This window comes from Octodon degus, unplaced genomic scaffold (assembly GCF_000260255.1).
Source record: "Octodon degus isolate 3935 unplaced genomic scaffold, OctDeg1.0 scaffold00161, whole genome shotgun sequence".
Classification (NCBI taxonomy): Eukaryota; Metazoa; Chordata; class Mammalia; order Rodentia; family Octodontidae; genus Octodon; species Octodon degus.
In genome coordinates, this window is record NW_004524737.1 from 3,824,272 (window position 1) to 3,846,373 (window position 22,102).

At 41.2% G+C, this 22,102-nt stretch overlaps 1 protein-coding gene across 6 annotated transcripts in view; it reads left to right on the plus strand.

Annotated features, from left to right (window-relative positions):
• Window positions 1-22,102, plus strand: part of Flrt2 (fibronectin leucine rich transmembrane protein 2) — a 97,839-nt gene that overhangs the window by 40,474 nt on the left and 35,263 nt on the right. The window contains exon 1 of one of the 6 annotated variants that reach the window (XM_023702901.1): window positions 494-514. The exons of the other annotated variants lie outside the window; for them this stretch is intronic. The gene's annotated coding sequence lies outside the window, so the exon portion shown is untranslated. Of the gene's footprint in view, window positions 1-493; window positions 515-22,102 lie in introns of those variants that run through there. 6 annotated transcript variants of the gene reach the window in all.

Genomic DNA, 22,102 nt, shown 5'->3' on the forward strand with positions numbered 1-22,102 from the left:
CACTGAGCTATCTCCCTGGCCCTTCTCAGAAATTTTTAAATCTATTTTAAGTTGTTTCCCACAGCCATTCCTCTATTGTGCTCAAGCATTGCAAGTGATTCTTCCATCTCATGCTCTTGGTTCCGCCTGGTGACCTTCTCTCTGTCTCCTTTGCCACTGTCTTTCTCCACTCTCTGGTGGCCACTGTACCATTCCATTCTTTGACAGGACAGATTATCTAGGTTCTCCAAATGACCGGGGACGGGTGGCACTTGTCCTTCTATGCCTTCTTAGCAAGTGTGGCCTTCCTATGCAGAAAAGACTCCATAGGAGTAGTCTTTTAGGGACTTTGACAATCTAGTGAGCACAGAGTGAGGGCTTTTCAGCTGCTACGGTGGATTACCAGAAGTGGTAATCCAGTCTTCTTGGACTTCTCCCAGACAGAAGAGAGGAAAGCGTGTCTGCCCGAAGCAGCTCTGTGAGGTCCCCCACATTTGGTGTCTGCACAGTTACTGTCACAGGTACTCCTATCAAGGTGGGTTTTCTTTGTCACCTGACTCCAGTGCAGGGCACAGCTGAGCTTCGTAGTTTGCCTTAGCTAACCAGCAAATACCACCAAGAGAATCAAGGCCGGGAGAGTCCAATGTGAAGCCTTCTGTTCTTGGACTGTGGAATGCAGGCATGGCAAGAAGAGGGGGCAGGAGAGGTCATGTAGTGTAGCAGCAGCTGCCCACACCAGATGCGTTCACTTTGGCCCTTAGAGGTATAAGTGTTAGCAGCAGGACCCGTTGGACCTGGGCCTTTGTGGTCTTTCTGGGTTCTAATCAAAGCCAGCAGACAGTCACAGTAAGTCTCATGTTTTAAGCAGATGAGGTTTATTTTGTGCCTGAGACTCTGGTAACTGCAGGATGTTTGGGTTTTATCAGAATAACTAAAAATACATTCATCTTGCAACCAGTGATGAAACAATAGCAGAATACCAGCCATGCAGCAATATTATTAAAGCTTTTTTTTTTTTTCTATGCTTTTGCTGGGTTTTTGTATTGGCAATAAATAGGATCATAAGAGTTCTCATCACCAAGCTGTTTTCTCTAAATGTTTTGACTGGATTCAATTTTAGAGTCATAATTAATTAAGATATAGTGCATCTTAATGATATTTATAATATATTGCTGCACCCCACTTGTTTACTTTGGTATCCTTTAAACAGTCTTACTCCAAGTGAATATATCACCTTTCAATCTTAGAGAAAATCAGGAACCCACAGTGATGAGCTTTCATGCCAAATCACTCTGGGTTCCTACCCTCCTCCTTCCCTGTCTTCCTCTGTGTTCCTGCCATCCTCCTTCCCTGTCTTCCGGCAGTGACAAGCATCACAAAAAAGGATAGAGTTGTCACTTTGACACGTACATTATGACTTGGCACTTCCGAGGATGATCTCTTCTTGCTCCTCCGCCACGTTGGAGTTGAGTACTAAAAAGGTTTAACATTTCAGTGACAGATTAGAAGCTCTGCGAAGATATTGTAAATAACTCACAAAATAAATAGGAAAATTGTGCAGGTAGTCATTCTACTCTCTTGTGTTTTAGACGTTAGAATTCATAATTGTGCTGTCTTACATCAGCCTGAACCAGTGTTGGATGCAGCTAGGTGGCTTCTCATTTGGAGATCAGTTATTTCTTAAAACATTGCACTGCTGTGCTTTGATTTGTAGAGCTATTGAAGGAGCAAAGAGGGGAAGTGCGTGGTTTAAATAATCATGTTTGTGTTTTTCCTTAAATTTTTGTTGTATTTGAAAACAGCTTTAGCAGCTTAATGTAATAGTTCTTTAAACTTTGTATTGCAGTTTACACTGAGTTAGGGGTTAGACTTTACAGCATCTGTTACTTCTGGTGTCTGAGAGCTTTCTTTCATAAATGCTCCTGTTCCTGGTTCTGGTCACTGTTGTTTTTGGTTGATGTAAAATGGTAGCAGCTACATCCTGAGGATTTGGCCTTTGCATTTCTTTTGCTTAGGGATGAAATTATTTAAAATGGATATTCTTTAGTTCTGTGGAAAAATAAAGACATTATTTGCTAATGTGTTTCTGTAGAAGAGCGTATCACTTTCGTGATGCTAACATGGGTTCTGCTTTATTTGGTTTCTAGAATTTCTTCCAAACTTGAAATTATTACATTCTTATATATTTTTTTCAGGCAATTTATCATATAGTGACATAAATATTGTGTGGGGTTGAGGGGATTCTAAATTATTAAGTGACTAAACCATGTATGCATGTCATTGCATTTTCTTTACTCCTACATATATGACACTGTAAAGGATATAACCCAGTGGATGGGCTATAAGGAAGGAGAGAAGGGCTGGCCAAATAGCTCAGCCTATTGAAGTGCCTAAAAGCAGGGGCAGCAGTGGGGCTTCTGTCCTCCAGCCTGCCATCCTGACCCTGCCCCTGGGGCGCACTGGGTTGGTAATTGAGACTGGGTGTGGTGAAGCACGCCTGTAATCCCAGCACTTGGGAGGCTGTAAACAGGAGAATCAGTAAAAGTCTGATCTAGTAGTGAGACCCTGAACTCCCTGTAGACCCTTCCCTAAAAATTACAAAAAACAAAAACCAAAAAAAAAAAAAAAAAAAAAAAAAGGGGGAAGAACGTTTGTCCGGTCTCTGAGCTCCTTCCTTCCACTGACATGCCCAAAGCTCAAAGCTATTCCAATAACTGATTTTAAAAAAGCAGCACCAAATGTAATTACTCACCTGATTCTGAGTATGTCCTTGACTTTTTCCTCATGGTGGAATGAGAAGAATCCCAGCAGGTGGGCTGCGTGGGTCATAACAAGGGCACAGCAGGTCTCCCTCCCTGACCCTAATGCATTTGATGTCTGAAGGACACTCTTAGAGCTTTCTGTCCTTATCAAGTGTGTCTTGATGTTGCTTGCCAGAGCTTTAGTGGCTCCAGGTTCCCACAGTAGTGACGTAAACCATATGTCTAGAAACCTCTTATTGTGCACTCTGTGAAATAGAAGTGTTACCATTTATGTTGTCCAGGGGCTGGGGTCACACTGGGTTCCAGCTTTGTCATATGTTCTACCTCTAGTCTTATCTATGCAACTCCAAATATTTTCAGGTAGAGCCTTGTTAATGGCTACTGGTTATTATCTGGACATTTCTATGGTGGTCAGATAATGGACAGACAATAAAATATGGAAAATCCCAGACTTAAAGAGCAGGAGTGTATCCCTTGTGCCTAGCATTCAAACGTACAGACAACATCAATAATTTGCTGTGTATCTCTGTCATTACTTAGGCCTGGGTTTGCTCGTTGCTGCGGTTTTCCAAGTACCATAAGCCTAGGATTTCCTCTGCTCTGCTTATCTAAATTCTGTTCCTCTTTCAAGTCCAATCTCAAGTAGTTCATCTCCTATGAAGAAGTCCCAGACTGTTTTAACTCATGGTTGTTCCCTTCTCTGAGCTCATGGTCTTTTTCAACTATACCACTTCTGGCCACTCCTTAGGAGCTGGCTTGTGTCCATTTACGCTATCTTTTCAAAGGTGTCATTTCATCATCCTTTTCATCAGTTTCTCAAACAGGGGTGCACTCTCTCCTCAGTCAAGATGTGGAGGGCACAACAGTGTATCTTAGAATTTCTTTGATCTGCTACATAATTCAATTCCATGTTTTTGCCAGGAGTCGTTATTACTTATGTACCAAATAACTGACTATAAAAAACTTATATGCACACAGTCTATGTTGCTACTATAGTTCACTGTTCATGTAGCTAGCTAGGCCCAGTATCAGTTTGTTCTTAAATCTTGATTAAAAATAAAGTGACTGCCTGAAGCTTTGGAGCCACAGAAAGATGTACACTTACTTTCCATTCTTCCCTTTTGGTGAGCCACGTGCCATTCTGTGAGTAGGTTGTATACTTCACATGTGTTAATTTATGTACTTATCACAGATGCTTAAAAACCCTAGATCTATCTCATGGCTAGTCAAAGTACAATTTAAATTCGATCACAGGTTTCAGTAGATTTCAAGAGAGAGCTTTCACTGCTTTTGTCTATATTAATGTCCTATTACCTACACGCACACTCTTTAATGTTAGCTGATTTGGGGGAGCAATGTCCCCACTGACCACCCGGCATCCTCACTCTGACTGAAGGAGTGATCCACGGCAATATTTTCTTCGCCATCATTTGAGCATACACTGTCTTCTTCGGACATTTCCAGCTTAACACTGTGTTAAGATTTGAGATTTCCAAACTGTTTCGAAACAGTTCTTGAGAATTCTTATTACAATTGACATGGGTTTTGTGACAATATCTTTCCTTGGCTGAGCCATCAGTTTGGACATTGGAGACCAGTAGTTGGAAATCCAGAATTGTCAGCCATGACCTCCAGGAAGGGAGTTCTCATCAATTACAAATGCAAAGGTAGATAGTGAATTTTGTCTGCTTTACATGGCCAAACATGTCTGCTGATGGAAACAAAAGGACATACTCCCTTCTACACTGATCTTCCCTCATACACACACATACACACATGCACACACACACGCTCTCTCTCTCTCTCTGTTTCTCTCTCTCTCTCTCTCTCTCTCTCTCTCTCTCACACACACACACACACACACACATAAGCATTCACACCCATGCATATGAACACTCACAAAACATATACCCTTGGAAGCAAAAAGCAATTAGTTTTTTATTTTCACTAAAATTCAATTAATTTTCCTTTACTCACTTTCAATGTTGTATTAACATTTGCTGATAAAATTAAGAAGTAGTATATATTTGTTGAGGTGATTCTCGATTCAGATGTGGATTTTTTTGTTTATGTGTGTCATGTTGCAATTGGATCATTACTTTATTGTGAAGGAGTTAGCACTTTATCTAAGCACAGAAAAATGTCTCAGCTCCTTCTGTTGGGTGTGTCAACTCAGCTGTTCAAGAAACAGGATGTAAGGGAGATTGTTTAACAGTGACAGCATGAGCTGAGTTCTGGAATCAGGTGTCAGAAGTTCTATTCTTGTGACCCTGGATTGCTAATTTGGGTGACCATAGTCCCCACCCACAACCCGGCATCCTCACTCTGAACATTGGAGACTTGATCTATGACAATGTTTTCTTCACCATCATTTGAGCATACACTGTCTTCTTTGGACATTTCCAGCTTAACACTGTGTTAAGATTTAAGATTTCCAAACTATCTCAGAAGGCCTGATGAAACACCTTGAGTGTCAGCAGAATCTAGCTTTTTTGGTCTTCCTCATCTTTTTTTATTATTATTAGTCTGAGTGCCAGCATCTGTTCTCATTTGGGTATGCATCAGGACTGTCAACTTACTGTGCTTGGCCCATAAAAAAAAAAAAAACTGATGCCTAGGGTAAGGCACTTTGAGTTTGTATTTTCAGAGTGCATCCCAGGAAATAAGGAAGCCTACAATGAATGAGGAGTGTGTGTTGCACCATTACCCAGCTCAAAAATAGGTCATTCAATAGACTATTGCTCATATCTCCTTGTTCTGTTTTAGAATGATAAATTAATAAATTAAAACACAAAATGATCAATTATGTGCAGATTTCTGTAAATAAAGCTTTTTACCCCCAGTCCTAAGAATTAAGCCCAGGGCTTTATGCACATTACAGGAGCACCCTACCACTGGGCTGCGCCGGCAGCCCCAGTGAATATATTTTTGTCTGAATGTGTCCTATGTGATAATTGCATCTCACTTTATCTGCCAACCCTTTAAGCTACAGAGCCAGAAAAATCTCAGCTCTTTCCAAATGCTAATGAAGAGAGGTCACAAAGTATCCTGAGACAAAGCAGGGTTTGTGGAGGCTTGGGCGCTGCCCATTAGCATGTGCTCTGTTTGGAGAATCATTATGTTTGGAATTTGGAGATGCCCTTCTTCTCTTTCTGCTATATTGTGCTAACAAAGCATTCACTTTTATTCCTTAAATAAAATGAAGATTTGTTTTTAGACTACGAAGCAATTTTGCTCCAGAGCTCCCACTAAACCATCTCTTCACAAGGAAATTTGTTCCAGCTTTTCTCATGTGTTTACAACCAGCTCCTCCTAAACTGCAAAACTTTGCTTTGATGTGAAGTTTATGAAAAACGTAAGACTTTCTTGTTAGACAATTTCTTGTCCTCTCAGATAGTTAGGAGTGCAAATGGAATATGTTCCATAGTAGTAAGAGTTTTCACCTCCTTAATGTTCTTTGGGAAGAAAAATGGTCTCAGGACTAAACTAGGCATTGTAGCAACAAAGACATTGGCCGTGGTTCAAGAGCGAACCAGGTCAGCACCAAGAACACAGGGATTCATTTCCTTTGAAATTGATCTCTTGGTACCTCACACACTTATTATAAACTCGCCTGGCAGCAAAGGCCTGTGGTCATTAGAAAGCAAATATTTTCTCTTTGGCTTTCAGTGAGTAAGTTTTTCAACTGTGATTTTCTGGTATTTAATAGACATGTTTGTCTTGTGAATATGGTAGATAATAAGACAGACCCTGAAGTAGGGGGCAGTAATGCCCAAAGAAGTAGTTCACCTGTGCAGAGCCAATCAATCGTAACTTAGTCTGAGGTGGTGCAGTCCCAAGCCTTTCCCTAGGCTTTTATTATTTGATTGAGATTGAGAAACTTGTACCTAGATCACCCTACGTGACAGTCTTCCACCTAAAACAGGACCATTGTTATTTTGAACAAGGATGTTAAATATGTGATCTGTTTCTGGAGGTGCTTTGGTGTTGAATGAATGGATGTATTGGAGACTCTGACCTAGAACCTCATATTTCACCTTCTGGGGCTCCTGACAGTTTCATTAATACTCGTTGAAATAGTTTCTCAAGTTTAAAAGTGTCTACAAAACCTCTTTTCCCTTAATGTATTATTTTAGAATAAATGAAGGAGTTCTGTAGCCCAAAAACCAGTCCCTAAGATTGCTTACCATTTTAGTAAGTGCCAGGTATCTTGCAGCTGGGGAAATAAAATTATTGTCTGCTTTGCAGTGGCATCTCAGACTCCACGGAGGTCACTCCACGGAAAGGGCAGCTGAGTGGGGTGATGGGAGAGGAAGATTGTGGCGCCTCTTGGCTACACACCAGCACTTTTTCCAGTAAGCACTGGAAAGCCTGCCTTCCACTGTGCTTCTTCCCATGGGGAGAATGGACTGATTACTAAAGAACCTTCTGCTGCAGTTCGAAGGCTCTACGTAGGAGCTAAGAGTATGTATGGTAGGGAGGGAGACAGTACCTACCTCTGTGATCTCTTGGTCTCTTTCTAGCCAGAGTATCACTATATCACCATGACAGTCCTTCACTCTGGGAATGTCAGTTTTTTGTCTGTGAACAAGAGATACTACTATTCACTAAGTGGGGCTATAAAGACAAATAAAGCAAGTGCTATCTATTCAGGGCCCAGCACAGTGCCTCAGGGACACACCCTTGGAAGATGTCAGCAAACCTTGGTTCCTTTTTGCCATTACAGGTTCATTTGTGAAAGCATATTGTGGAATTGTAAGGATGCTTATTGACTGACTTGTTAAGAGAATTTTTCAGGGACGAGTTTATTTATATGCTTCGTTTCCTCTGATTAATGATCTCCCATTGAACTCACCATGACCTATAAGGAGGTAAAATTATCTTCCTTTATTCATAATGTGTGCTATATTTGAAATTCTGGCTGAGAGAGACAGCCTCAGGAAGTCATGACCAATGCTCTGTTAGAAGGATTTTTTTTTTCCCAGATTCAGTGCTGTTTTAATTATGTGTGTTCTTGTTTTCTTTTCAGCAGAATAGCTATGTATCATCCCTGAGGTTATCTCTTGATTTCTCAAGTGCGTTGCTGTTCCCCTTTATTTGGACATGGAGGCAAGGCATTTTAATTTGGCCCAGTGTTTACTGTCTCCAAACACAGACAGAGTGACTTAGATTTATAAAGTGCTAAAACATGACCATTGTTCTGTATTTGGTGCTTGCAAACTCAGAACTTTAGGTTTTCAACACCTTCTCTTTCCCTTTGAAAAATAATCAGCATATTGCTTGCCTCCAGCATTCTTTCAAGGAAAAGCCAAAGATAGTGTTTTTAGTTTGAAAGTTTAATTCCAAATGCTATCACAGTACAAAGTGGTTCTACCTTTTGGGGGTAGGTTAACAAGCTATTTGTCCTTTTTGTTTTTATTTTCAAACTCATTTCATATTTTCAGCTCTCTATAGTAAAACTAATTGCTTGCTTGATGGTGCAGATTTGTTATTGCACTAGAGAAAAAACATGATAGATATAGCTTGAATGTATACCAGACGTGCTCAAAGAGCCCTGACACAAAGTGGTCAGAGGGGAGCACAGATTCACACATCTCAAACACACACATATTTTATCTTTCTGTTTAGAAAAAGTAGAAAGCGAGCTCTGTCCATGTGTGCACCTGATATTAAATATTATTCCTCTAAATATAGTTCAAGACAATTGTCAGTGAACTGTGAATCTCTTGTTAAATATAAAGTTCAAATTCAAATCCCAAAATAAATCAAGAGCTATCTGTAACTCTTTTTAGTTTGCTGAATCTAGGGCCTATGGAATTCCATTGTGGGTAACCTTATTTAAATAATTTTTCAAAGGCTATCAAATGTTATAAACCGAATAATTATTTTTCACAAATGCAGAAGAATGCTACAAAACTTACTTGATTTTTTTCTTAAATATATTTAGTCTACAGGGTCTATAGGGATCTATGTAGATCTGTCTATGTAGATCCGACTTGTAGTAATCCCCCTGTGTTCAGCCTCCCAAGCGCTGGGATTACAGGTGCGCTCCACCATGCCCAATCTCAATCACCATCTCAGTGTGCTGGGGGCAGGGCTGGCACAGCACCCCAGAATTGAATCCTGGCTGCTGTGCTTTGCCTCAGCAGGCACAAACAACTTACTTGATTTTCTTTTTTTTTTTTTTTTTCCTGGCAGGACCAGAGATTCAACTCAGTCTCTTGTGCTTGCCAGGCAAGCACTTATTCTACTGAGCTATCTCCCTGGCCCCTTGATTTTTTTTTAAAGAAGAATGTCATATATATGATGAAAAGGTAATACGATTCATTTACAATAGCGCATGAATCCGTATGTCTCTTTCTGTAACACTTACAAAACTCCTATTGACCCTGGAGTTGACTGTGTCTTGTCGCAAGCTTGCCTCTGCTGTCTCTACAAAGAGATGCACATGTTTTCACTAATTCCTTGCAGCCGCGAACCCTTTCCCCTTCGGCTTTCTGGGCAGTAGGCTCTCTTTCCCTCCGTTGGTTAGCCCTCCGGGGTCGTGCCTTGCCTTCCACAGTGTGCTTCATGCTTTTACTTCCCTCGTTGTCAGTAGGACCTGCCTGAGAAGGTCACAGATAAAATCTTGCTTTCCATCAGCAAAAGCCCATCATTAGCGTTTCTCAGCGTGAGCCGAAATGGGAAGAGCCAGGTGTTTTTAGTGGAACCTTCCGTGCTACCTTTTTGTTATCATTTCTGTGCAAAGGGACATTCACGATGTTCCCAAGCTACATGAGCGCTTTGGTTTGGTTTTGCTTTTATTTTCCTCTGTCTCTATGTGCAACCATTCAGAAAGCTGCTGAACAGTCCACTGTTGCGCCTTGTGTAACTTATGCCAGAGGAAGAATCACAGGCCCGCTGTATTAACTAGGCAGCGTAAAAAGCATATTGCAAGCATTATCATCAGAAGAGAGCATCTTTACAAGCCTGTAATCATTTTGAGCAATAATGGCAGCAGTAACAGTGATAACCAGTGGATGATAAACTGAGAATGGGAGCCCCAGTCAGTGTCTTCAAGAAGGCAGCTTGTAAATCAGCAGCCAAGTGGAGGAAAGCAGACATATAAGCTAAACCCAGGCAAAACCTGCAACCTCTGACACGGACGAAGAAAACAGATGCCTTGACAGCGTGAGGTGCACAGCGTGGGGGCTGATAGGAAATTTATGGTAAGGTAGTTTCTGGCTATTTCATATGTTTGCTTTACATGATTGAATCTAGAAGCAGTAACCTACAGAAGGTGTGCTGCTCAATGTTATGGATATGCAGAAAGTCAAAGGCAGCTCGGATGGGTGGAGAAATGCTGCCACCTTGTTATGGCAGGGGTAAAGCAAGTCCAGCTTATGGGAGAGCGGCTTCGCTTATTCATTAGTCTCAAACTGGCGCTCTAAAACCTGGCAGCCTAGCAATCCTAGCAGCACCTAAGCCGCAGGATCACATCCTTGTGGGTTGCAGCCTCTCGCCCCCTGATGGGCTTCATCCTTCCTGGGAGAAATCAGCTTAGGGAAAACACTTTGAAGTCCTCCTCTGAGAGCACTAGCATGTGCAGTGAATCCACTGCTTGCCCCCTGTGCCCGCAGATAAGGTCCTCCTTCCAGCTGGCCCCACTAGACCTGCTTGCCCCTTCCTCCCTGACGCTGACTTTGAAGTCAGTGGGAGCTGTGGGTGGCTGGTGGGAGTGGAGAGTTGAGGGAGATGAGAAGGCTGAGCCGCTTCCACATGGCTTTGTGGGCTTGTCAATTTCTGCTTCTCCCTGTTTCATATATTTATCTTTGCTTTGAAATGTGTGTCTTCTCCTGGCTAAAATAAAAAAGAATTGGCCTAGCTTTAAAGAACACTGCATCACTAAGTTGTTTATACAGAGTTGACTGTGACAAGCAGCTGCCACCCATGTTACTGGCATCAGGATTTGAAACTTGGGCACTTAATCATTTTGTTTAGGCATAGATTGTGTGGAGGCTGAGGAAGGATGGCCAAAGGGCAGAAAGTTTGCAAAGAAAGCCTGTCACTTTCTCCTGTTGTCCCATTTTCTTTTAATAATTCTATTGAGAAACAAATAGCAATGAGACAGTTTCAAAACCAATTAGTAGGATAGTTTCAGTAATTAATACATTGCATATTGTTGTCTTCTTAGTGGTTGTTCAGAGTACAAGATGCAGACATGATACCCTGTCCACAAACACTATTAGAATAAATCTTTCTATTCATTGAATTAAGAGAAAATAGCTGTATATGTATCCTAACAATTTTGAATATACAGATACAAAATGGTCCTTCATTTGTATCCCTTTTTTGTTTAGTTTTGTCAGAGATGGGTATTCCATTTTCCAGATACATGGAAACAGTTGCTTCTGCTCTCAGAGCCTGTGCTTCTTATCTTCAAAGGAGCAACAAAACTCTTAAGTTGCTGGAAGGATGAGAAGGTGTTGTATTCATACACACTTTATATAGTTCTGGTCCATCTCAGCTCCTTAATATCTTATGCCTTTTAGCAGGATCAGGTTGTATTTACAACATGGTAGAACGTTTACTGAAAATGAATTAAGGCTAAAGGGTAATCAGTGAAAGGCTTTCTAAACAACATCACTGAAATAATTGAGAGTGTTTCTTTGTGAACATGCCCAATCTGGAGGAGATGCTTAGCCCCTAAGGACAGCATTGGGATTTTCTAAAATACGTCGTTACCAGAAGCAGATACCAGCATCATTGGTAGATTTGTCCTTGAGCGTAGCCCATGCTGGTTTAGGTTGTTTCAGTTTTGTAGTTTGGATTTGCATCTTGTCTTTCTTTCTGTTTTTAGTCGTTTGGATTTCTCCCAAAGTATTTGTAGCTGAAATTCTTTTTGGACTCTGAGCTGCCTTTCTCGCATAAGCTTTGGACTGGAATCAATAGAATGTCAAGATGCCAGGCGCGTTCTGCCTAGTAGCAGGTGGGTGTCTGCTGGACAGCGTGCCTAATTTGCCTGACAGTAGCAAATTTAGGCCAGAGTTAATGAGCCAGAGAAGGTACTGTTGACGTTACAGGAGTTCTGCACTTTTCAGAAGCAGTTTTGCTTTTCCCATCTAATGGAATTATGTTTTCATAAGAAGCATGCGTTCATATATGTGTATAGGTGTGTGTGGACTTTTAAAATAATATCTTGGTCATTGTATTGAGCCAACTCATTACTGGAAAATTTTATGCACACGTACTTAAAAAAGGCTTTAGCGGGGTTTAACGTTATGGTTCATCTTAATCTGGTTAACATTCAAAGACAAGAAGTTTAGTAAATTACTGGAGTTTTGTATTGCATTTTCCCAGGACACACACTTGCTATAGAAAGGGCTTCTGTTAGAGGGTAACTGGTAGGCGAAAAGCAGGTCTCTTGGGGAGGGAAGCAAGAGGGAAGGGTTTCGAGCCAGACACTATCCCATTTGAATCTTGCATCTGCTCTTTAGAGGATGTTGAAAGCCCTCTCTTCCTAAGTCCTTTTTAAGACACGACGCAGAGATGCAAATGAAGATGCTTCATATATGTCATAGGCATTCTGTAAGTACTGGCTTCCTACCTAATTCTTGGAGACAGGAGGCTAGAATGATGATTGGGATCCTTCCATGTTTATATGTTCCCTGATCTTTTTGTTTTCCTCTCTTGCGCCAGCCTTCTTCTTGTTTCAGCTTTTAATTTCAAATATAACTCATTTCTGTAACTCATACCTTATCGTTGTTCACCACAAAAACCTTTGAAGTCTGTGTGACCTCCCTCAGTGGGATGGTATGAAAACACCCTCTTGTAGCTTTGGGCAGAAGATGAAAAATTAGAACTGTGGCTGCAGAAAGCAGTGCTTATTTGCTGGGTGATGATCTGGAGGTGGTTGCAGCACTGTGGATTGCAGGTTCTAGAATAGAGCAAGCGGTGCTCTGAATGACAAGCCTTGAGCTGCACATGGCTCCTTACAGAATGCCATTTAGCCCGAGAAAAGCGGCCTCTCCATTTAGTGGTCAGACAAAGGAAAAGAATAGCTCAGTGGCACCAGGGGCGGGGGGGTCAGACACGTTAGGAAACTCTACCACGACTCTACTTCTTGGTGGTTATTCCCTTTTTGTAGGTTCACAGCCTCCACCTTCCTGGATTTTCATAGTCCCAAGTACAAAAAAGTTAATACCTGACACGAAAGAGCAGCATTTTCATGGGCAATGAAAGTTTAAATTCTCTGCATAAAATAGTGACCTGATATACATTCTTATGAAGTTTTACAATATCAAGTTTTAAATGTATGGCACTAGACTTTATATAATAAAGTTATTAACTGTGATTCCCCCCTCAAGTCTACAGCCATGATACCCTGAACATGCCCAATCTTGTCTGATTCCCCCCTCAAAAAAAAAAAAAAAAAAAAAAAAAAAAAGTTTGTTGACCTATAGTGTTATGAGAAAGATGTCCCAGAGTTCTTTTTCCACAATTCATTTTGAGTGAAAAATTGTCTTACTATTTTGGGTCATTTTATAGTTGCATTATTTCTTCCATTCCACCCTCAGGCAGCAGTTCTGGCAAAGCTGAACCTGTGGCATGTCATCTGCATTCGGGTCTTAGCCTTTGAAGGGACAAAGCCAGCGCTGTGGCTGGTGCTGTACCTGCCACCTTGCATCCACTCTGGGGCTAGCAGGTGTCTTTCTGTACAGCGAGACACGTGGAACTGGAGCTCCTGTCTTTTAGCCACCACCCCTCTGCAGTCTGTGCAACATACAGAGCTAAGCGTATGTGTCAGTCCTGGAATTTTTGTATTATTCTGTTTGATAGCCACTCCTCTATGTGTAACAGACTTCTGATTAGATGATAAGTATATACATGAATGTGTAGGCATATAAGATGCACTTATAGTTTTGTTTTGTTTTTTTTTTTTTTTTCAATTCAGAAATCTCTGTGAAAGTCACAGAAAGCTTAAATTGGAGACTTGAGGAGAAGGTAGAAGTTATTTGTGTATGAACTATCACACGTCTTTGTAAAACCCACTAACTGTTTGCTTTTGTGTTCCATACTTGTTTGGGGAAGCACGTTTAATGAAGTGGTTAAGAAGTCCACAGTCAGATCACTGAGTTTAAACTCCAGTGACATTTATTCATAGGTTTTGAGCAAGTCATGCATCTGATATGGAGTCAGTTTTTCATGTGTGTTTTGGAAATAACTGGAGAGCCAACTTCAGAATGCCCTTGCTTAGGTTCAGTGAAGATACTTTAAGCTGCCCAAAAGTCAGGAACCTGGCACATACTCAGCCACTGAATAAGTGGTACCTCTTGTTTTTACTATCATCATTTCCGTGATATGTGGAGTGGGAATAGCAATTAGTCCTATCTTAAGAAATAATAACGAGTCCTTACAAGGACACCACGAGATGTTGGCAGATTTGCTCTGCAGGGAAGTGCTCAATAAATCCTAACTTCTTTTATTTATTTTATTTATTTATTTTTGTATTTTAGAGAATGGTCTACAGGGTGTCCAGGGACTCATTACTAGATTGGACTCATAGTGATCCTCCTGTTTACAGCCTCCCAAGAGCTGGGAATACAAGCCCGTGCCACCACGCCCAGTCTCAATTGCCATCTCAGGCCCATGCTTTTAATATTGACTGAAGAGTAAAGCACCTAACTTGGAGAACCATTAGGTACTGGCTATTAAAAAGATTATTTTATAGGGTCTTAAGCATACTAGATATAGTTGCATTTTTGCTATATATCCATTTCTGTGATTTTTCTGCCCTGTTTTCCTATTTCAGAACTGTAGAGGTCAAAATGAAGCTACTTCCCTACTGTCTCCTCCATCACTGCCCTTATCTAAAATAGAAAGCTCTCTGAAAGGAAAGAACCAGGAGAAATTCTCATGTGAGGAATGAAATTGTCCATGTGAAGGGTGAGGGCTTTAGTAACTGTGTGAGGAGAATCATGAAAGATAATCTCTATAGGATACTAAAAATTAGAGGCAAATACTTTCAAGATTAACTTGCTTCTCCAAGGACTTCTAGATACTTGCCTAGTGCCCACGGGTTTGCCTATGGTGTGCTCCTCAGTTGGGCTCTGATTTTCAATCATAAAACAGATAGAAAGGAAAACCATGTAAAATACATGTATTTTCTTTAATAAGAAATTAAAGAAACTCTTTATCAACACCAGGATCCTTGCCGCTGGTGAAGTGGATCAGTTGGTTGTCCGTGAGTCACAGCTACAAGGAATTAATTCATTGAGTATCCGATGGGCACTCTGTGCCTTGAACAGAATTCAAATGCGTCCTTTCGCATCCTAACACAATGAATGTTAGCAGCAAATACTCCTATTTTGGCAACCGTTGCTGGAAGCCCCACGTACTCCAAGAATCAGGCCACAGATGCCTTGGAGAGACGGAAGCTCTGAGCACATCCCAGGACTCCTCTGAGATAAAGTTAGAAGCACAGCGCTTGGCCCTGTTCGAGAATATTGCTTCAAAGCACAGTACACAGAAGGAAATAGAGCATCTCGTGCTGAGTGTTGACTCATGCTCCGGAGATGGGAAAATGGGAATCTGTTGAGAATCAGTCAGCAGGAGCAGAACTTCTGTTAATCAGAAGTTAAGACAGAACAGAGGCTGAAAACAGGAGGATCACTGAGGTCAAGCTGCATAGTGAGACCCTGTACCAGATACATTAAAAAAATAAAAATAAAAATTTAACATTGTAGCTAGATGGATGTCCCAGGAGTAGCTGGTGATTGACTGACTTTGGTTTTTGCTATTGAGGGACTAAGTAGTGTGGTGGATTATCTTTATCCTTGCAGTAAAATTTATTTATCCATTATAGACTATGGGCTTCCCCACATGCTCAACAGTGAGATCTAAGGCTGCAGAAGGAAGGGCCTACACATAGAGCACCAGTACTTTAACCTCTCTAAGCTCTGGAGAACTACGGCTCCTTTGCTACTTGCCTGGAATAGGAATGTGAAACAGAGATTTACGCAGGACTAGGAAGTGCCTCTTCTGCATGGAATTTGCCCCAACTAGGTTGCACGTGCGTGTGTGATGTATCAGGAAGTGTTTCCATGTTTAAATCATTGGAAGAAGAAATTACATGAAAAAATTGCTGAAAACTATACCAGAAAAATGTAGGGGCCCATGACAGCTGGGAAAGACCTTTTGAATTATGCAGTGTCTTATTTCTGTACTTCTGTGAAGCAGCAGGCATCGAGGGCTTCGACTGGGAGATGAGAAGCAGTCAGACTCTGAGGTTCTGCATTGGACAGTCTGCCCTTCTATCACCCCTTCCCATCTTTCAGGACATGACAGTGTGGCCTGCAGACCCACAGTGGACAGACCTTCTTCTCTGGGCTCCAGTACCTGCTTCTCTGCTCACACGCAGACAGAGAATCGCCCACTGTGCACTGGCTGGTGGCTGCTGCAGATGCGGGCTCATCCGTACAGGGTCCTGAGTGTGTTCCAAGAGAGCTGCTCTCCGAGCCACGCAGAGTCGGTGTGCAGGTCCGCAGCTGCACTTGGGCAAGAAAGCGCTGGTTCAGGCCTCACTGGCCCCACCTTCCACAGGCCTTTTGTGGGGCAGCTCTAGGAGGCTTTTGTGTGACTGGTTTTCATTGCCAATGTAGCAGCATCCAAAAGGCAAAGTGGGAGTGGCTGAAGGGCTGCTGGAAGCCATGAATAAAGACACAAGAGTGCTAAAAAGGCAAGGGACAGGCGAGGGTCCTGGTGGCATTTGAAAGCATAAGGATATTTAATTTAGCACTGGGAAATGTGATTGACATTTCAGGCTGCCCCACACAGGGTGTGGAACTCAGGGCCCAGGTTTGCTCCTTTGTAAAATTTTGGTCCTAAGAGCTACTTACAGGGTAGAGAGAAATTAAGGGAGATGACTCCTATGAAATCCTCTGTCATCTGCACTATCTGCACTGTGTAAGCCTGGCCCCTGGAAGCCCTCGCTCCTAGGGAGCAGCTGAATGCAGGATCTACTGTCTGGCTTGAAGGAGAACAACGGTTTGCTCAGTCTTTTTATTTCTCTTACAGATCCCCTTCAGCCTTGGTTTATTACAGTCTCTCACTTTTCAGGGCAGCATTTATATTCTACTACGCTTATTCTGCCTTCCTCACTCCTGGGGAGCTATTTGGTGTACTTATATAACACTGAGACTATCTTCATTTATAAAAGGTGAACCTTTTCCATTTTGGAGCACAAGTGTAAGGTGTATCCATTTTGGATAATTAGGAATATCTTAGGTCAAAGTATCAGATAACCACCAATTATAATATCAGAACACGGAAAGTCATTACATGTGTGTATTACACATGCGTGTGAGTGTGGATGGGGAGACAGTACTTTACTACATATAATATTTCTAATGTTTTTTTTTTAATTTGGTGGAACCGAGGATTGAACTCAGGTCCTTGCGCTTGCCAAGGAAGCACTTATTCCACTGAGCCAACTCCCTGGCCCTTCTAATGTGTTATTTATGTCTCTTGATGTTGCAAAATAGTTTTACAGGATGAATAAAGGTGAACTCTGTTTTTTCTATTTAGCTAAATCTAAAGCCGTGAGAGATTTGTTAACGAGAGAGATGAAGCTACAAAGCTTTCTTGAATTTCTTCCCAGAACCTAGTGTAAGGTCAAGGTGAAGAGCTGGAAACCGAAGATGAGTGGCTGCATTTTCCTCTTTGGCTGTTCTTCTGGAGAAGCGGTGTTTCTGCTTTGTGCTGTCAATGACAAGGCTAGCGAATACTTTGTTCTACAAAGCATGATAGAAGTGTACAACATAGCACGCATTTAAATGAAAAGTACGTTTTTAAGAAAACACACATTACTGAGAACAGTGGGATAAGTGTGCCGCAAGTGAGAAGGAGCATTTTGATGGGGACCAATGCTGCTGCGTCTTAATGTAATGCATGCAAGAAAGTCACTCACTATATTTTTGATCACATCTAATATTTAGCTCATTGGAAGTAATACTACTTGCATCTAATTAATGTATATGCATTTTAATTAAATATATACTTTTTATATATAAGTAATATATAATCAATGCACATATGTAGTATGTGTGTACTCTATATATTTATACAGTACATGCATTACATATTGTGTACAGATGTGTGAATAGCTCGTGCAACTACTCTATGATACACCCTTTTCTTATTTTCCAGCTGAGGTTAAATGACTGCCCACAAGTCATACAGTCAGTAAACACTGGATTCAAGTTTCAATCCCAAAGGACTGTAGAGTTTGAGCTTTTATCTCCTCTGCTTACTGGATTGAAAATGGTGGGGCAGAAAATAATGCTCCATCAGCAGGCATAAAGTTTCACTTACGTATGAGGAGCTCAATCTAAGCTCTACCACTTGGGCTTATGTTTAAACAAAATATTTTATTGAACACCTAAAGCTTTGTTAAGAGGATAGATATGGCAAATGTAACTATTATAATACTATTTCTAAAAACAGAAATAATGCTCCAAATTGAAAATTCAGAGTCCTGCAAAACTGGCCTTCCTTTATATACAAATTTTACATAGTTGAGGAGCTGAAAGTGTGGCACTTATGTACATATACGTATATAAAGCTATACCGCTACAGTTTTTACCTATGTAAAAGGATTTTTTTTAAAACAAAGGTGTCACTTTGTTTACCTTTTTTTGTTAATGATTGAAGTTCTGCCACCATTCAGACCAGTTCTCAAGGGCACTGCCGCGCTGGCATTAGTGTAGTCATGGCCCCGGCATTTGTACAATGAGGCCATGATATTTCTCAAAGCAACAAGAAAGAAGTTCACATCTAAAAGGTGAAAGCAGATAAGCTGGTTTTCAGGGCGCAGCAAGAAACAGGGGGATCCCCGGGGAGCTGGTGAGTATCAGAAATAGTGGATTTATTTCTGTGTCTATTTCAGTTGGTTTTCTTTTTATCTAACAGTGTTCTCCTGTGAGGCTATATGGAAATCTACACTATATGATCCAACATAAAATTGATAGGCCCTCACTTATATTTCAGTTGAAGGTGATGTGATTGTCCTTCTTAATATCAAAACAGGAAGCTGAGTTTTTGTTTCCAAAATGAGACTTGAAAACAAGTATGCATGTGCACACACACACACACACACACGCACACACACCTCTACACCCCTCTATATCCTAACATTCAACATTCCACGACATGGGCACAAGTGGATTTAGCCTTAAAATTTCTTTGTCATCCATTTTGTAGCTGGCTAAAGAATGAAATGAAACAAAAATAAGAGCAGGACTCCTCTTGGTCTCCCCAGCTGGCAGTGGCAACAGATGTGCCTGTGGTTCCACAGATTTCTTGCCAAAGTGCTTCTTCAGCTTGGTAGGACATGCCTTGTTTTTGTTTGTTTATTTGTATATTTGCTGAACAACCTTCTAGTTTCTGATTCTCTTTACCACCAAAAGCAGAAAAATATAAGATTCTTAGGCCATTTTAACAGGAACTTGCTCTTCAAGTGCCAACTATTTCAACAAATGAAAATACGTGACCACAAATTATTTTTTTCCAAGTCAACATTATGCTGTTAGCAGATCCCTACCACAAACTCAATAGACAAATGATGTTGCCTCACTTTTTAAAATCATTTATTGATTGTTTGATTAATTGATTTGATACATGGGCTAGCTATGCAATCCAGACTCTTAGTGGTCCTCTTGTCTCAACATCCCCAGTGCTTGGATTGCAGGCATTTCAGTGGCTGGCTCAGGGTGAGGCCTGCATGGGCATGCAGTACCAGGGATCCAACCCAGGTCCTTGTGCTTGCCTGGCAGGTGCTTAGAATGCTGCTCTATCTCTCTGACCTTAACTGTCATCCTGTCTCTTTAGATATGGTCACCCTTGATAGTTTAAACCAACCAAATCAAAACCCTTAAAAGTAAAAAGCAAAATCAAAAATACCTCAGTTTCAGAATAAATGTTCATATTTCAAAGAAAATATTAACATGGAATGATTTTAATATGTTAGGCCTACATTTCTCCTTCTTAATCTGTTTAGTAAGATATTCGCAACTCTGGCATGAAAATAATAAGGAAATGTTCTGAGGGGATTCTTTGTATTTTAGCTTTCTTCTCAATTGATGGGATTGGATTAAAATCCAAAATGAATCAATTATTATAGTTTATTTGAGTACTGAATTTTATTTTCTTAATACAATTATATACTTAAAATTTGATCACTCATTTTTATAGCTTCTCAGAGCATTATTTTTTTAGCCTTCATGTGTTGTTAAATGAAAGACTTATGAATATTATTATTAAAATCAATATCAGTAACTTTGGCCCAAGATGCATTCCAGGAACTATATGAAGTGCTTCGTTCTAGTTAACTCTTACACGATCCTACTTACTCTCCCAACAGTCAGTAGTGCTGTGTTTAGTTTATCCCAACAAGAAGTTTTGAATTTTCAGAACTGCAGTACCTTGGGCAAGGCCCGCATGGGTCCTCTAGAGGAACAAAAGTGAACGTTATATATAATTTGTTATGCACACAGATTTCTTAATTCTACAAGAACAGAGGCAAAGAGTCCAGAGAACCTGTATGAGTCAGAGAATTAGAAGATTCAGTCCAAAAAGCTGGACTTTGCTGAAGAAAAGTGATCAAGGATACAGCACCAGTCCAAGACTGAAAGCCTGGGACCCCTTAGGAACTCCGTGGTGCAAGTTGGCATTGGAACCTGAAACACTGGAGTCTGATGTCCACAAGCAAGGGCAGCAAAAGACATGCCCTTTCCGGCTAAATGGAAGTGCCAAAAAATATACTGAACGTCCTCATTCTTCCCCTTTCGTTTTTCCTGGGCGACAGGCATGCTGGATGGCGCTACCCACAATGAAGAGTGATTTTTCCCTCCTCAGTGTGCTGGCTAGGATGGCAGTCATCTCTGGAAATACTCCACAGACAACTCCAAACCATGCTTTTCTAATCTTCTAGGTCTGCACTAGTCTGGTCTTGTTTTTTCTCTTTCTGCTACCAGCAAGCAAACCCAGGACCATAGCAATAAGCTACATTGTAGCCCTTTTTTATTTTCGTATTTTGAGGCAGGGTGTTACCACATTGCTCAAGCTGGGCTGTGGGACTTCTGATCTTCCTACATCAGCCTCTCCAAGTGCCGAGACTACGGAGTATACCGCTACTGGAGGTGTTTCTTAATCCGTGAAAGTTGACCTAGTGTGATTAAGTTTAGTTCCTCTCAGGCAGTTGCAACAGCACCAGCCCTTGACGTCTTACTGTGGTGCTGAGCTCAACAGGAGATTTATGAGCCTCCTGGTGGTCCTTACCCAGGGAGTGCTGATTACCTTACAATACTTGGCTATCAAAAATATCTCCAACATGTCTCCTAATGTCCCCAATAGCTCTTTCTGGTGAGGAGATAAGGTAAAATTGCCACCCCTGAAAACCACTGCACTAGGTGTGTGGCAGTGTCTGGAACAAATTTCCTTCCCTGGGACTGATGTGCGCGCTGCCTCTCCTGGTGACTTGCACATGGTGAGAGCCATCAGCTCTTTCCATCCCCTGCTTTCTTCTGTACATAGTGTTCTAGCCCTTAAAGAAATTAGTAATGGCTGTTCATTCATCTGGGTGATTTGTTAAGTGCATTTAGAAAAAAAAAAAAGAAGAAAATCTTCCTTTTTGTGGGTGTGCTCAATTAAAACTGCACAGTGCCCACATATGGTGAAGTCTGCAGAATTTGCACACATCATATGAAGAGGTTTGTGGGCAGCAGCTTTGAATCCCTCACTTCTGTTGCCTGGTGAACATGCACTTTGGGGAGGTGATAGCCCTGTGTTCCCTGAGTCAGACTTCTGGTGACTGCTGCCCTGAATTGCAGATTGGCCTTGACAGAGTCACCTAATCCTTTGCATTTCTCCATTTATCTTTTCCCTCTGGAGGAAGGAAGAACTGTCCTCTTATTATAGAAACGCCCACCCTCAACCTTGTAGAGTGGTGTTATATTGAGTGCAAAATACTTTGAAAGAAATGTTAAGACAGCTAATTCATTGAAAAGTAAATACAGTTTTGAGAAGGAAAGCATCGTTTATTCAAATTAATTTTTCAAATAAAATAACCCATTTGTTAGCAATCAACTTCAAAATACCACAAGAAGAAAGCCAGAAGGCTGCCCCAGGTCGGCTTCTGGTTGCTTTCCATTCTCTCTGGGATAAACACTTGCTCAGGCCTTAGCGTCACTGAGGATTAGCTAACTATAAATTTTAGAAGAACTGAATACAAGCAATACCAATGGTGACTACGCATGGGTGACATTCGCTAATCTCATAGAAGCTGAGGATGCATCTTGCTCTTTTGGAGAGTAGCTATGATAAAA